The sequence below is a fragment of the Cucurbita moschata genome, unplaced genomic scaffold (genome assembly GCF_002738365.1).
Source record: "Cucurbita moschata cultivar Rifu unplaced genomic scaffold, Cmos_1.0 Cmo_Scf00039, whole genome shotgun sequence".
NCBI classification, from domain to species: domain Eukaryota; kingdom Viridiplantae; phylum Streptophyta; class Magnoliopsida; order Cucurbitales; family Cucurbitaceae; genus Cucurbita; species Cucurbita moschata.
The window spans coordinates 1622247-1633930 of NW_019268555.1; the positions used below are offsets into that span (position 1 = coordinate 1622247).

The 11684-nt window shown below is 32.2% G+C and overlaps 1 non-coding gene across 1 annotated transcript; it reads right to left on the reverse strand.

Moving 5' to 3' along the window:
- Positions 1-1828: 1828 nt before the first annotated feature.
- TRNAV-UAC lies at positions 1829-1901 on the reverse strand. The gene has a single exon. It is a non-coding gene; the product is annotated as a tRNA-Val (tRNA).
- Positions 1902-11684: the final 9783 nt, after the last annotated feature.

Sequence of the window (11684 nt, forward strand, 5' to 3'; positions counted from 1 at the left end):
TTGAAACATTGTATACCTAAACTGATTTATGAATGACATAAATGACTTTAATGTAAGCTAAGCTCAGGAAGTCGTGAGATGTAGAAAACCTCCCTGCCTAACACTAATTGAAAATTTTTAAAGTTACAACCGAGCTACATTGTGGATGAGATATTATGATCATGGTCAAAGTTTTATAAATATTTATAAACATGGATTGGAGTTTGAGATTTTTAAGATATCTTAAATTTAGGAATGATTTAAGATTGATTTGGGAGGAGTCACAATTTTTAAAAAAATAAAAGATATAAAAAAGCCCCCTTTGGTTGTGTTGCCTCTTTGTATAACGAATGAAAACATGTTAAAATGAGACCTTGAAGACGTATGGACAAAAAAGTGCATTATTGGACCTTTAGCTACAGTTCAATCTGGCTGGTAAAGGAAAGAACAAACCGAGAACAAAATGAAATGGCAAGAACTCATCTCGGGAAAGAACCCCTTTTTCTCTCATTTCATAGTTCGTTCAGTTCGTAAATAAACTCTTGAGGCTTTCAAGCAGAAGAAAGATGGCTTAAAAAAAATTGACTAAGAGGACAATGTAATGAAGGAAACTGATTAAACTATTGATCTTGTTGACGGAAGAAAGCAAGTCATCTAGAAGAAAGTGAGAAAATTGAAATTGAGGTTGAACTAAGAGAAAAAGTATGTAACTACCCTCAAGAGGCTTGATAAGAAATCAAGGTTTTTATGAGTACTAAGTGACCAGATACTTATGTAAGGTTTATGCATGTAGAGAAATATTTATGACTCATATGGATTAGGATGTACTTGTTAAGAATTTTTCCTTAGTTGTACTTCAAGACTTAACAAAAAATTCTTGAACGAGAACCCGAGATATTTTAAAGACCTCCCGATGAGTAGTGCAACATGGTCTTACGACAATGACTACGTCGTAGGAAAAGCATGAACACCTGAGTGTAGGTACTTAAACTATGTCACAAGGAACCCATGAATCCTTGGACATAGGTATGCAAATTGTATCGCATCAAACACATGAAGCCTTGTATGCAAGTATTAAAACTATGTCACGGGGAATGCATGAAGCCTCGTGCATAGGTCAAGAAAGTTGTTCACTGAGCGAAAGACCTGCGACTTCACAGGTCTTTCAGGAGAGTGTCAAAGTGATAGTAACTCAAAACTCTGGACCAAGGTCCTCACTACAAAACTAGGTACCAAAAGAGGTTAACCTTATAAAAAAAATGTTAAAAGAAGAATAGTAAGTCATTTTGATGGAAGAGGGAAAGTTAGGAATTAAGACTGAATTAAGTACTTGAGCTTTTCTAGCATTAGGATTGACACCTTAGCGTTTTCTATTGCGCTCATTAGTTTTGATAGGAGGATATAATATAGTCATGCATTTATTTATTAAATATAAAAAACAGATTAAGGTAACAAAAGACAAGAGATACACTTCAAGAAACAAAAGTTCTCTCAAGTATAGGAGTTAAAAGAAAGATAATGTTTCAAAGATTTTTTAAGATTTTAATGTGGTAGTTATGAGTGACTGTGAGGTCATTTAACTCATTAATGCCCACAACTTATAGAATTTAATGAACTAGATCTTCGAGGAGGTTCTTAAACTAGCTTGTAATAGTCTAAATAAATTCTAAAGGGAGTAACAGGATAAACTCTTAAGTGAACTTAAAGTTCTATATAGTGAGCGTTACACAAATTTCTCAACAGTATGAGTCTTGGATGAACAAAAATATTTCCCAAGTTACTGATGAGGATGTGCAAAAACTAACAGTGATTCCTTCCTTCATAAACTAACAAAAAAGATTTTGTAGTATGTTGTTGCCCAAGATTGAACTGGAGACCTTTAGTGTGTAAGATTAACATGATAACCACTACACCACAACAACTAGATGTCCATGATCAAAAAAATAGTTAATAATTATAAATTTTAATGTTTAAACAAAATATCATTAGAACCTCGGAAGGTTTCATCAATATTCTTCAAAAAAAAAAAAAAAAATCTTGAAATATATCTTTTACTTTTAAAATAAAAAAATAAAATAAAAAATAAGTTTATTTTTAGTGAGATGAAACCGTTAATATCTTGTTTGAAAATACAATTCAACTTTCAAACGTTTAGTTAATACTCATAATTTTAAAAAGAAACAAAATTTCAAAAAATACTCTTAAATCACTTTTCTCTTCAATTTTGTCTGGAGCTCTCTCACTTATGAACATTTTCCAATATGAATATAATACAATTCAATATTCAAATAGACAATTTATTTTCAATCTTATTCTTGAGTATTTTTAAAATGGTGTTAACAAATTTGTTCATATACATAAAAATACTTTTGAACTTTTTTTTAAAAAACAATCAAGAGTATCATATGGTGGTGACCCAATGTAACCCGTGATCATGTCTTTTTTGAAGAGCCACCTTCGTCCTACCACGGTTTGACTCGTCTACTCCATTTCGAGTTAACAAAGATATCATAGGCTTTGGAGTGTACCCAAAATAAAATGGCGAGACTTGAATCGAAGACCTTTCTATGTTAGACTAAGGTGATAACCAACTATTCCACAAGATCAAATGATGTGCAAATTTTGTTCTATATTATGATAAAATCTAAGAGTTAAAAGAATGATAAAATTAGAATTTTAAATCTTTTTTTTAATTCTAGAATTAATGGAATAGTATTTACATATTTCAAGGCTTTCATTGTTATTTCGAGCAATAGGTCAAGCTCTTTAATTGTAACAACGTACAAAAAATAATAATAATAACAATAATAATAAAAAAAAAATAATTAACCCATCCCTCCCTTCACAGATAACTTAGGATTCCGTCCTCAAATATCACTCCTCAACCCCTACTCTACCTATCAGTTATGCTAGAAAGAAAATAAAAAAATAGATAAGAAAAGATTGCACACACAAGAGAATAAAAAAATAGTCCCTACTCCTGTATCAGTGATGCTAGAGAGAATAAAATGGCTTTGATACCAGGTTAGATGATCACCACCAACTATCAGTTATGCTAGAGAGAGAATAAAATTGATCTGATACCATGTTAGATGAACACGACTAACTATCAGTTATGCTAGAGAGAGAATAAAATGGCTTTGATACCATGTTAAATGAACACGATTCTCCACAATTGTATGATATTGTCCACTTTGAGCATAAGCTTTGTTTCGGACTTTCCCAAAAGGCCTCATACGAATGGAGATAGTATTCTTTGATTATAAACCGATGATCATTCCCTAAATTAGTTGTGGGACTCTCATCCAACAGAATTAAACTGCTAAACATAATTAAACGAAAAAAAAAAAGAAATAAGATTTAGAAGTAATGAAAATTGAGTGGATAGAACTAAAAACGAAAACCAAGTACGGAGAGACTCTAAAAGATTTAATGAATAGAATTAAAAACTAAAACTAAATATGGGGGAGAAAAGAAAATAAAGACAAAGATTTGGTGAAAAAGACTATAGGATAAAACAATTAAAAATTAAAACTAAATATAGAAAAATGGAGATTTAGTGAAAACAGCTCCATATAAAACAAAAGAATTAAAAACTAAAATTAAATACCGGGAGAAAAAAAATAACACGGGAGAAAAGAAAATACAGACCAAGACCAATAGAAATAAGAGGGAAGATTCAATAAATAGAATTTAAAACTAAATATAAAAAGAAAAATGGAGATAGGGTGAAAAGAACTAAACCATAAAGCAAAAGAAACACGAGAGGACAAGAAAGTACATAATAATGTAACATAAAATAACTCTATTAATTTCTTTTATATATAAGTAACTTCCATATACTGAAACCTCTCTCGTAAACTATCAGTCTTCTGCTTCGCTCTATATATATATATAAAAAAATAAATATAATATAATATAAAATACTCTCGAATTTTTATTCATGCAAAATTCTAATGTTCACATGAAATCTAACATAATCATTATAAATTAAAGGAATAAGTTTGTAAAAGTTTGAATTTAAAACTAATGTCATGGGCTCACATAAGTTGACTTGGATTTTAAAGGATAGAATCGAACTTTAAATTAGTGACAACAACTTAAGCTAATCAGGTAAGTGGCCTTACTATTGGCATGATTATATTTGATACTGACACATGTCCTGTGGTTTTGCATGTGTCATAAACTTGATATGTGTGAATTGTTTATGAATCACATAGGTTGACTTGGATTTCAAAGGATAGAATCGAACTTTAAATTAGTGACAACAGCTTAAGCTAATCAAGTAAGTAGCCTTATTATCGGCATTATTATATTTGATACTGACACGTGCTCTATGGTTTTGCATGTGTCATAAACTTGATATGTGTGAATTGTTTATGAATCGATATGACTATGATATGTTATGTATATGTTATGATATGTGAATGATATGATAACTCTTACATCATCATGTGTTCAATGATATATGTGAGATAGGATACGAGAAGGATGCGATAAACGTAATGGAACGATATGACTAAGATATGATTGACATAGCATATGGTTAGGTTATGTATAGAAAAGGATATGATTATGATACAATGATAGAACGATATGGTTAGGATATGTTCTTATAACAGTATGACTTTGATTCGTAAATAAAACGATATGGTTAAGATGTGTTCCTATAACGGTAAGACTAGGATACATTCATGAAACGACGTGAACTAAGATATGCATATGGAAATGATATGACTAGCATAAAAAACAATCTCGACGTATGCATGAAAGTATGATAAACTATATGAGAAATGATATGAAAAACGATATGATATGTTCGCTAGCGGGATTGTATTAAAAAGGTTGTAACCTTGTACTCCTAATGGGTGTCTGACACTGAGAATGCTCGCCCAACAAGGCCTCAGGTGGTGTGTGAATGACATTCAAGCTTCCGTTCAAACACGTTATAATAAGTCCCATAATGGAAAGTTAGGGGTGTGTGGATGAGTCACGTAAGTGACTATGAGTCTGATCCAAAGTCAGACGTGTTAATCCACTACGCTATGGAGTCATTTTTGAAAGTTATGCAAATACATTAATATAAATATATATTTTTATACTTTTATGTTTGAATTCCTACTTATCATACCGTGATGGAAAGTATGGGGACCTGATGCATAATTGTGTGTTCACGTGTATCGAGATACTGCCCCACTATGATGAGTACGGACGCGTACTTCATGAGACTGATTGTGATCATCTTGTTTGCCATAATGCTACGACAATCGCTATTCCCTACGGGTTCAGCAACAACTCTCATCAAGTGCTAGCCAGACCAGTAGGCCTAGGGAGCGTTCGAGCCTGCCTAGTGGGCCCACGTTCGTAGGTGTGGACCATGTGTAGAGAAGTATTACACATCTAATTTAGCCCGAACTAGAAAGCCTTCAAGAGAATGAAATGAATTCTTGTACAGTTGATGACTACATTTCATGTGACTTCATTTCATAACGCCAATAGTCAAGCCACTTATTAAGTACAGAGGTCCCTACACGACCCACACGTCACATTAAAGACCATGGAACTTGTGTTACGATAAGTTGCATTTTATTTATTTTGTAGTCCTTAAGTTAGATTAAGATATTGGTTTATTCTTTTTTTGTTTTATATAAATTTCACGTTGTTCATTTTTCGTTATTTTTTTTAAGGTTTTATTGTGAATGGTTAAGTCCATGGCATCGTGTTATGAATTATTTAAGTGAATTTTTCACACAAAAAAGGTCATGTCATGCATACGGCAGCTACTCTATTTCAGTAGAAAAAAATGTTATTGTTGAGTCTTCTATTGTTGACTGAGTCATTTGTCTATCATGAGTAATTATGTGTTGATTATAGATCATGTCACCTAGAAGATGTGGAAGAGGACGCGGAAAAAAGACGACCCCTATTAAAGGACGGGGTAGAGGTAGAGGGAGTCTACCTCCAGCGACGCATCGGCTATTGGAATGGACCCCATGACGACCCTGATGTGTGAATCATTCTAGGCTGTGATGCAAAACGATGGTGACCACCCAACAGACCAACAGTATGTAGTCCATGCGAGAAGCGAGGTATGTGAGATTTCAAGCGGTAGATTCTCACACCTTTACTGGTGTCTTAGGAGACCCAACAAAGGTACAATTGTTGAAATAGTCCATTGAGATAATTTTCCTATTAATGATGTAATAGTCCAAAAAAAATCATAAACAAATAAATAAATAAAAATAATTATAAAATAAGATTACGTTAAAAATAAATAAATAAATAAACAAAAAAAAACAAAAGAAACAACCCTCCCCACTTCTCTCCTCTAACCACTTATCTCTTTCCTAAGTTATCTCTCCTTAACCCATCCCTTATGAAGAAAGTCACGGTTGGCAAAAAGAAACATAAAAACAACTATGATTAGATTTACTTAGGAAAAAATGAGAATGGCCTCTACCAATTCACCTATAGAGAGATTTAAGTGAAGATAGATATGGTCTGGTATATATTTCTTTTTTTAGAAATCACCCTTGTAATTAGATCTTGATTAAATCATTACAATGGGTTAGCTTTGAGTTAGAAACTAAAATTAATCATTTATACATTTCTAGTAAATTAAGTCAAACAAAAGGAAACACGGAAATGAGGAAAGATTTGAAAACAGGGATCCACTCGAAATTTAGAATACATGTGAACAAAATTAAAAGGCATGTGAACAAAATTAAAAGGCAACAGAGTAAATACAAGTAAAGAAAAGAAAAAGAAGAAGATTCCTATATTAAAAAACTTAAACTAAATATAGAAAGAAAAGTAAATACAGACACAAATTAACTTGGAATAACTCTATCAATTTTTTATACAAACTAATTGTATAGGATTATCCCACTCACATGTCTTTGTTCCCTTCACTTTGAAAGGTTGACCTATTTCTTAACGTACCAACCAAGGTTATATAAATATACATGCAAGTTAAAATGATTTTTATTAGGCATAAATTGACCAATATAAAATATAATACACAATAGGAATGTTAAAAAAACTCGATGATTAGAAGAATTCGATCAACCCAACTCTATAGTTTGGTTGGATTTGGTTCAAAATAAATGAAAATTTTATGAATAAAGTTGGTTCATGATTGAGTTTATCTAACTAACTTCATGTAATAACGAAGAAATTAGAATAAAAAATTGACGTTGTCCCACGTCCCTTAAGTTAGAAGTGGGGAGTTGGCCTCCCGTGTAAAATGGAGATACCTTACTTCATTTTATCATCCCACTTGAAAGGTTTGAAGCCAGTCGGAGAATACATTTTCTAAGGACTTCAAGCCAGTATTCTATCTAATCCAACTTTGGTCTCGTAACTCGGACCCTTTCCTTCGAATTTCAACTATTCGAAAGCATTTAAGGTTAGTAGGACTACCTTTTAACTCATTTAAATTTTGAGTTTAAGGTGAGTAGGACTACCTTTTAACTAATTCAAATTTTCAGAGTCTTAAATTATTCATGTATAATTAGGCTTAGACTACCTTTTAAGTAGTTTAAATTTTCCATCTTAAAATTTATGTATAATTAGGTTTAACTATCTTAAAATATTAGAAATATAATTAAATTATACCTTTTAACTAGTTTAAATTTTTTGAGTTAAAGTTTAAATGATTTATGTATAATTAGACTTAACTAGTTTATATTTAAATTATTTTATGTAAAATTAGGCTTAGTTAGGCAAGATTGTTCTACACCACAACAACTAAATGTTGATGAAAAAAAAAATTAATAATTATAAATTTTAATGTTTTAAAAAATAGTAATAGGAATTTTTCATTTAATGACATAGGAAAAAATTACCTACGCAAAAGAAAACAAAATTTTTCCACTATCCTATGAGCAGAACTAGAAAACTTTAGTATGTTAGACTAACATTATACCAACTACACTACAACATTATGATATACTGATTTATAAATATAAATTTATTCTATATTATGATATAATGTTATAAAACCCACCGACGAGTAAAAAGATAAAATTTGAATTTCAAATCCCTATAATATTTTTTTTTCTAGAATTGATTGAATAGTATTTATATCTTTGAGGATGTTCATTATTATTTTTAGCAACATCAAGCTCTTTAATCTTAATATTGGCTACTAAAAAGTTGACTACTTACTACTGACAACTATACAACTCGGAAAAATAATGTTTAGACCCTTTCAATAGAAGCAAATTAGATAATGGTTAGTTTTAGTCGACCATATGGTGGGAGTTAACACCACTTAAAACTGGTGTTTTGACAATGAAAGACACTATGAATTGGAAGTTCTTTATTGAAAAGAGGATAATCGAGAGTTAATAACATATACTAACATGATTATTCACTATGTTATGCAGTCTTTTTTAAAAGTTTATGCATATACTTTAATATAAATATATATTTTTATACTTCTACGTTTGAATTCCCACCTATCATACTATGATAGAAAGTATGGAGACCTGATCAATAACTGTGTGTTCACGTGCATCGAGAGACTTCTCCATTATGGTGAGTATGGACACGTACACCATGATACTAATTGTGACCATCATGTTCGCCATAATGCTACTACGACTGCTATTCCCTCCAGGTGTCCAGCAATAGTCCATTAGCGAGTGCTAGCCCACCAGCAGGCCTAGGAGGTGTACGAGCCCGTCTGGTGGATTCACGTTCGCACGTGTGGGCCATGTGTAAAGAAGTATTACACATGATGTTTTAAATGATAGGTCCCACCATGTTGTATGTGACTCCATTTCATAACCCTGATTTCAGACCCATGGAACTTGTGCTAGGATAAATTGCATTTTATTTATTTATAGTCCTTAAGTTAGATTAGGGCATCATTTTAATCCTTTTTTGTTTTATCCAAATTTCATTTTAGTTGTTTTGTTTTTATTATGGATGTTTAAGTCCATGACATCTTGTGTTATGAATTATTTAAATGAATGTTTTCGCAAAAGGTCATTCATATGGTAGCGACTCTATTTCAGTAGAAAAATAGGGTCATTGCAGTTGGTATCAAAGCCCTAGGTTACAGATTCTGTTGACTAGCATACGAGGTAGTTTTAGTACGTTCCATGGTCCCACGGCTGATGCTCCGTTGCCGTCAAGTATGTCATACGTAAAATAATAAAAAAGATATTGAATGTTATTGTCAAGTGTGCTATTGTTGACTAAGTCGTGTGTTTATCATGATATAGTGTACCACATATTTTTTGTATAGAGAGATCAAGAGCAATTACGTGTTGATTATAGATCATGTCACCTAGAGGACGTGGAAGAGGGCGTAGGGGAAGAAGATGACCCCCTATTAGAGGATTGGGTAAAGGTACAGGAAGTCCACCTCGTGAAGGATCAATAACTCAAACCGACACAGCAGTGCCACCCCCAGTGGCACCGACGGCTAGAATGGACCCCATGACTACCATGATGTGGGAATCATTCTAAGTTGGGATGCAAATGGTGGTGCGCACCCAGCAGACCAACAGTACGCAGTCATTGCGAGAAGCGCTAATGCAGGATTTCAAGGGGTAGATCTTTGTACCTTTAATGGTGCCTCACAAGACCCAACAAATACACAATTGTGGCAATCATCAATTAAGACAATCTTCTTATTAATGAACTGCCCGGATGATCAAAAGGTAACATGTGCATCATTTATGTTGAAAACTGATGCGGAGTTATGGTTGGGGTATAATCAGTTATGGTTGGGGTATAATCGGGAGATTCTCACCCAAGAATGGAAGTTTGATACAATAAATATATTTTTCGCTTCTACGTTTAATATAGTTAATACATTAAATATTAATGTGAACACGGAAGATTATTATTATTTTTTTGTCTATTTACATTTAGTATTTCTAATATATTCAATAAACACTTAAAACTAAATATATTTTTCTCTATTTATATTTAATATTATTTATTTGAACCCTTTAAATTAGATCTATTTTCTTCTTTATATTTCATATATCTAATATACTAAAATTTAATTTTTCTTTTAACTAAATTGAACCTTTTAGTGTTATGAGCACATGAGTTAGCAAAGAGACCTTATGAACCTATAGATTATAAGATTCAATGACCCAAAATTAAATAATTAAACTCTTTAATTAATAAATTTTTATGGTTAACTATAAGTCACTCAACTATATATTTAGAGTTGAACTTTTATGAACGGCAGGAGAAGTTGTGTCAATTGATATAATCATTACAAACAAGTCAATCATTGCACTTCATACATTCCAAGCGGCATAGTCTCAATACCTACACTCAAGGCTTCATACGTTCAAAGCTACGTAGTCAAAGTCATGAACATGCTATACCGTGGGAGGTCTTAGGAATTTCTTGAGTTTCTTAGTTTAAGGACCTTGGTCCCTTATTCTTGAGTGGTACCTAGTGTTTTTTTTACCTTGGTAGTTGTAGAGCTTGTATAGTATTTTTCTTGGTTCTCAGTCTTCAACATTATGTAAATTCTAAGGTTTGTAATTTCTGGAAACATAAGTCGTATCATGCATTCTTAAGCTCTATAAAACTTAGTAACATCCTTGAGTCATTTAGAATTTCATGAAGACATAATGAGTTCTTTAGATAATTATAGAAGAGTCTTGAGTTTTGGGAAGAATTACTTGAGGTAAACCCTTTAAACGTTTCTTAGGCTCTAACTTGGTCTGAGTTTCAAAATTGTTCTAATTAACTTGTATTAAGAAATTTGATTTAGGATATAAGATTAGTTATAAAATATATTTTATAGAGCGGTAATGTCACAATCACACTTTTGATGGCAGCGGATTTGCGATTTTGCGGCACTCACTTTCCAATGACAAGTGAGCTAATCCAATTCGTTCTTGCGTCGCCTACGGCCAAGCGACGTATGCACGAGCCTCTGGCCTCAGTTTTAAGAGAAGGTTTTAGAAAACAAGGTAAAGAGAGATTTTCGAGAGAGAGATTTTTAAAAGAGACATTATATAAGCAAGCAATAGAAAAATAACAACCGCTCACACTATATAACCTTGGGTAGGGGGAAATCAGTTAGGATTTTCCTCCCTTTTAGAAATTGGTTGTCATTGGATGGGGGAATGTACTAATCTTGTGGATCAATGTCACTAGCCTTCTAAGCATCATTTAGCCCGACGGATTTCTTGAGTGTTCGCATTTATTTATGGCATGAAACAACTTGAAGCATGGGTCTAGCTTATTGATACGTTCTCAAAAAGCCCCCTTGAATCCATTTGATTTCTTTTTTACCTACAAAAAATCGTGCTCGAAAATAAATGTCATGAACATTAATGAAAATTGGACATTAATGAAAATTGGACTATGGATTTCTCTTATTTCTATGATTTATTTGGTTCCTTGTATCGTATTTAAACGTCACGAACATTAATGAAAATTGGACTTTCGATCCCAATTATGTTTCTCATTCTTAACATGGTATCAAAGCTTCTCATTTTTAACAACTTGAAATCTTGAAAATATCTTTATGCCCTTATGAATAGGCTTTGTAAGAAGTAGTAAATCACTTAGAGGGGTTTAGACCTTGAAATACATTAAAAGGTCATGGGGGCATTTCGGTCATTTTACCACCTAATTCTTGGTTTGACCTCGGAAAATGTTCCAATTCCTTTTAGACTTTAGTATGTCATCAATCATTAAAAAAAAAAAAAAAAAAA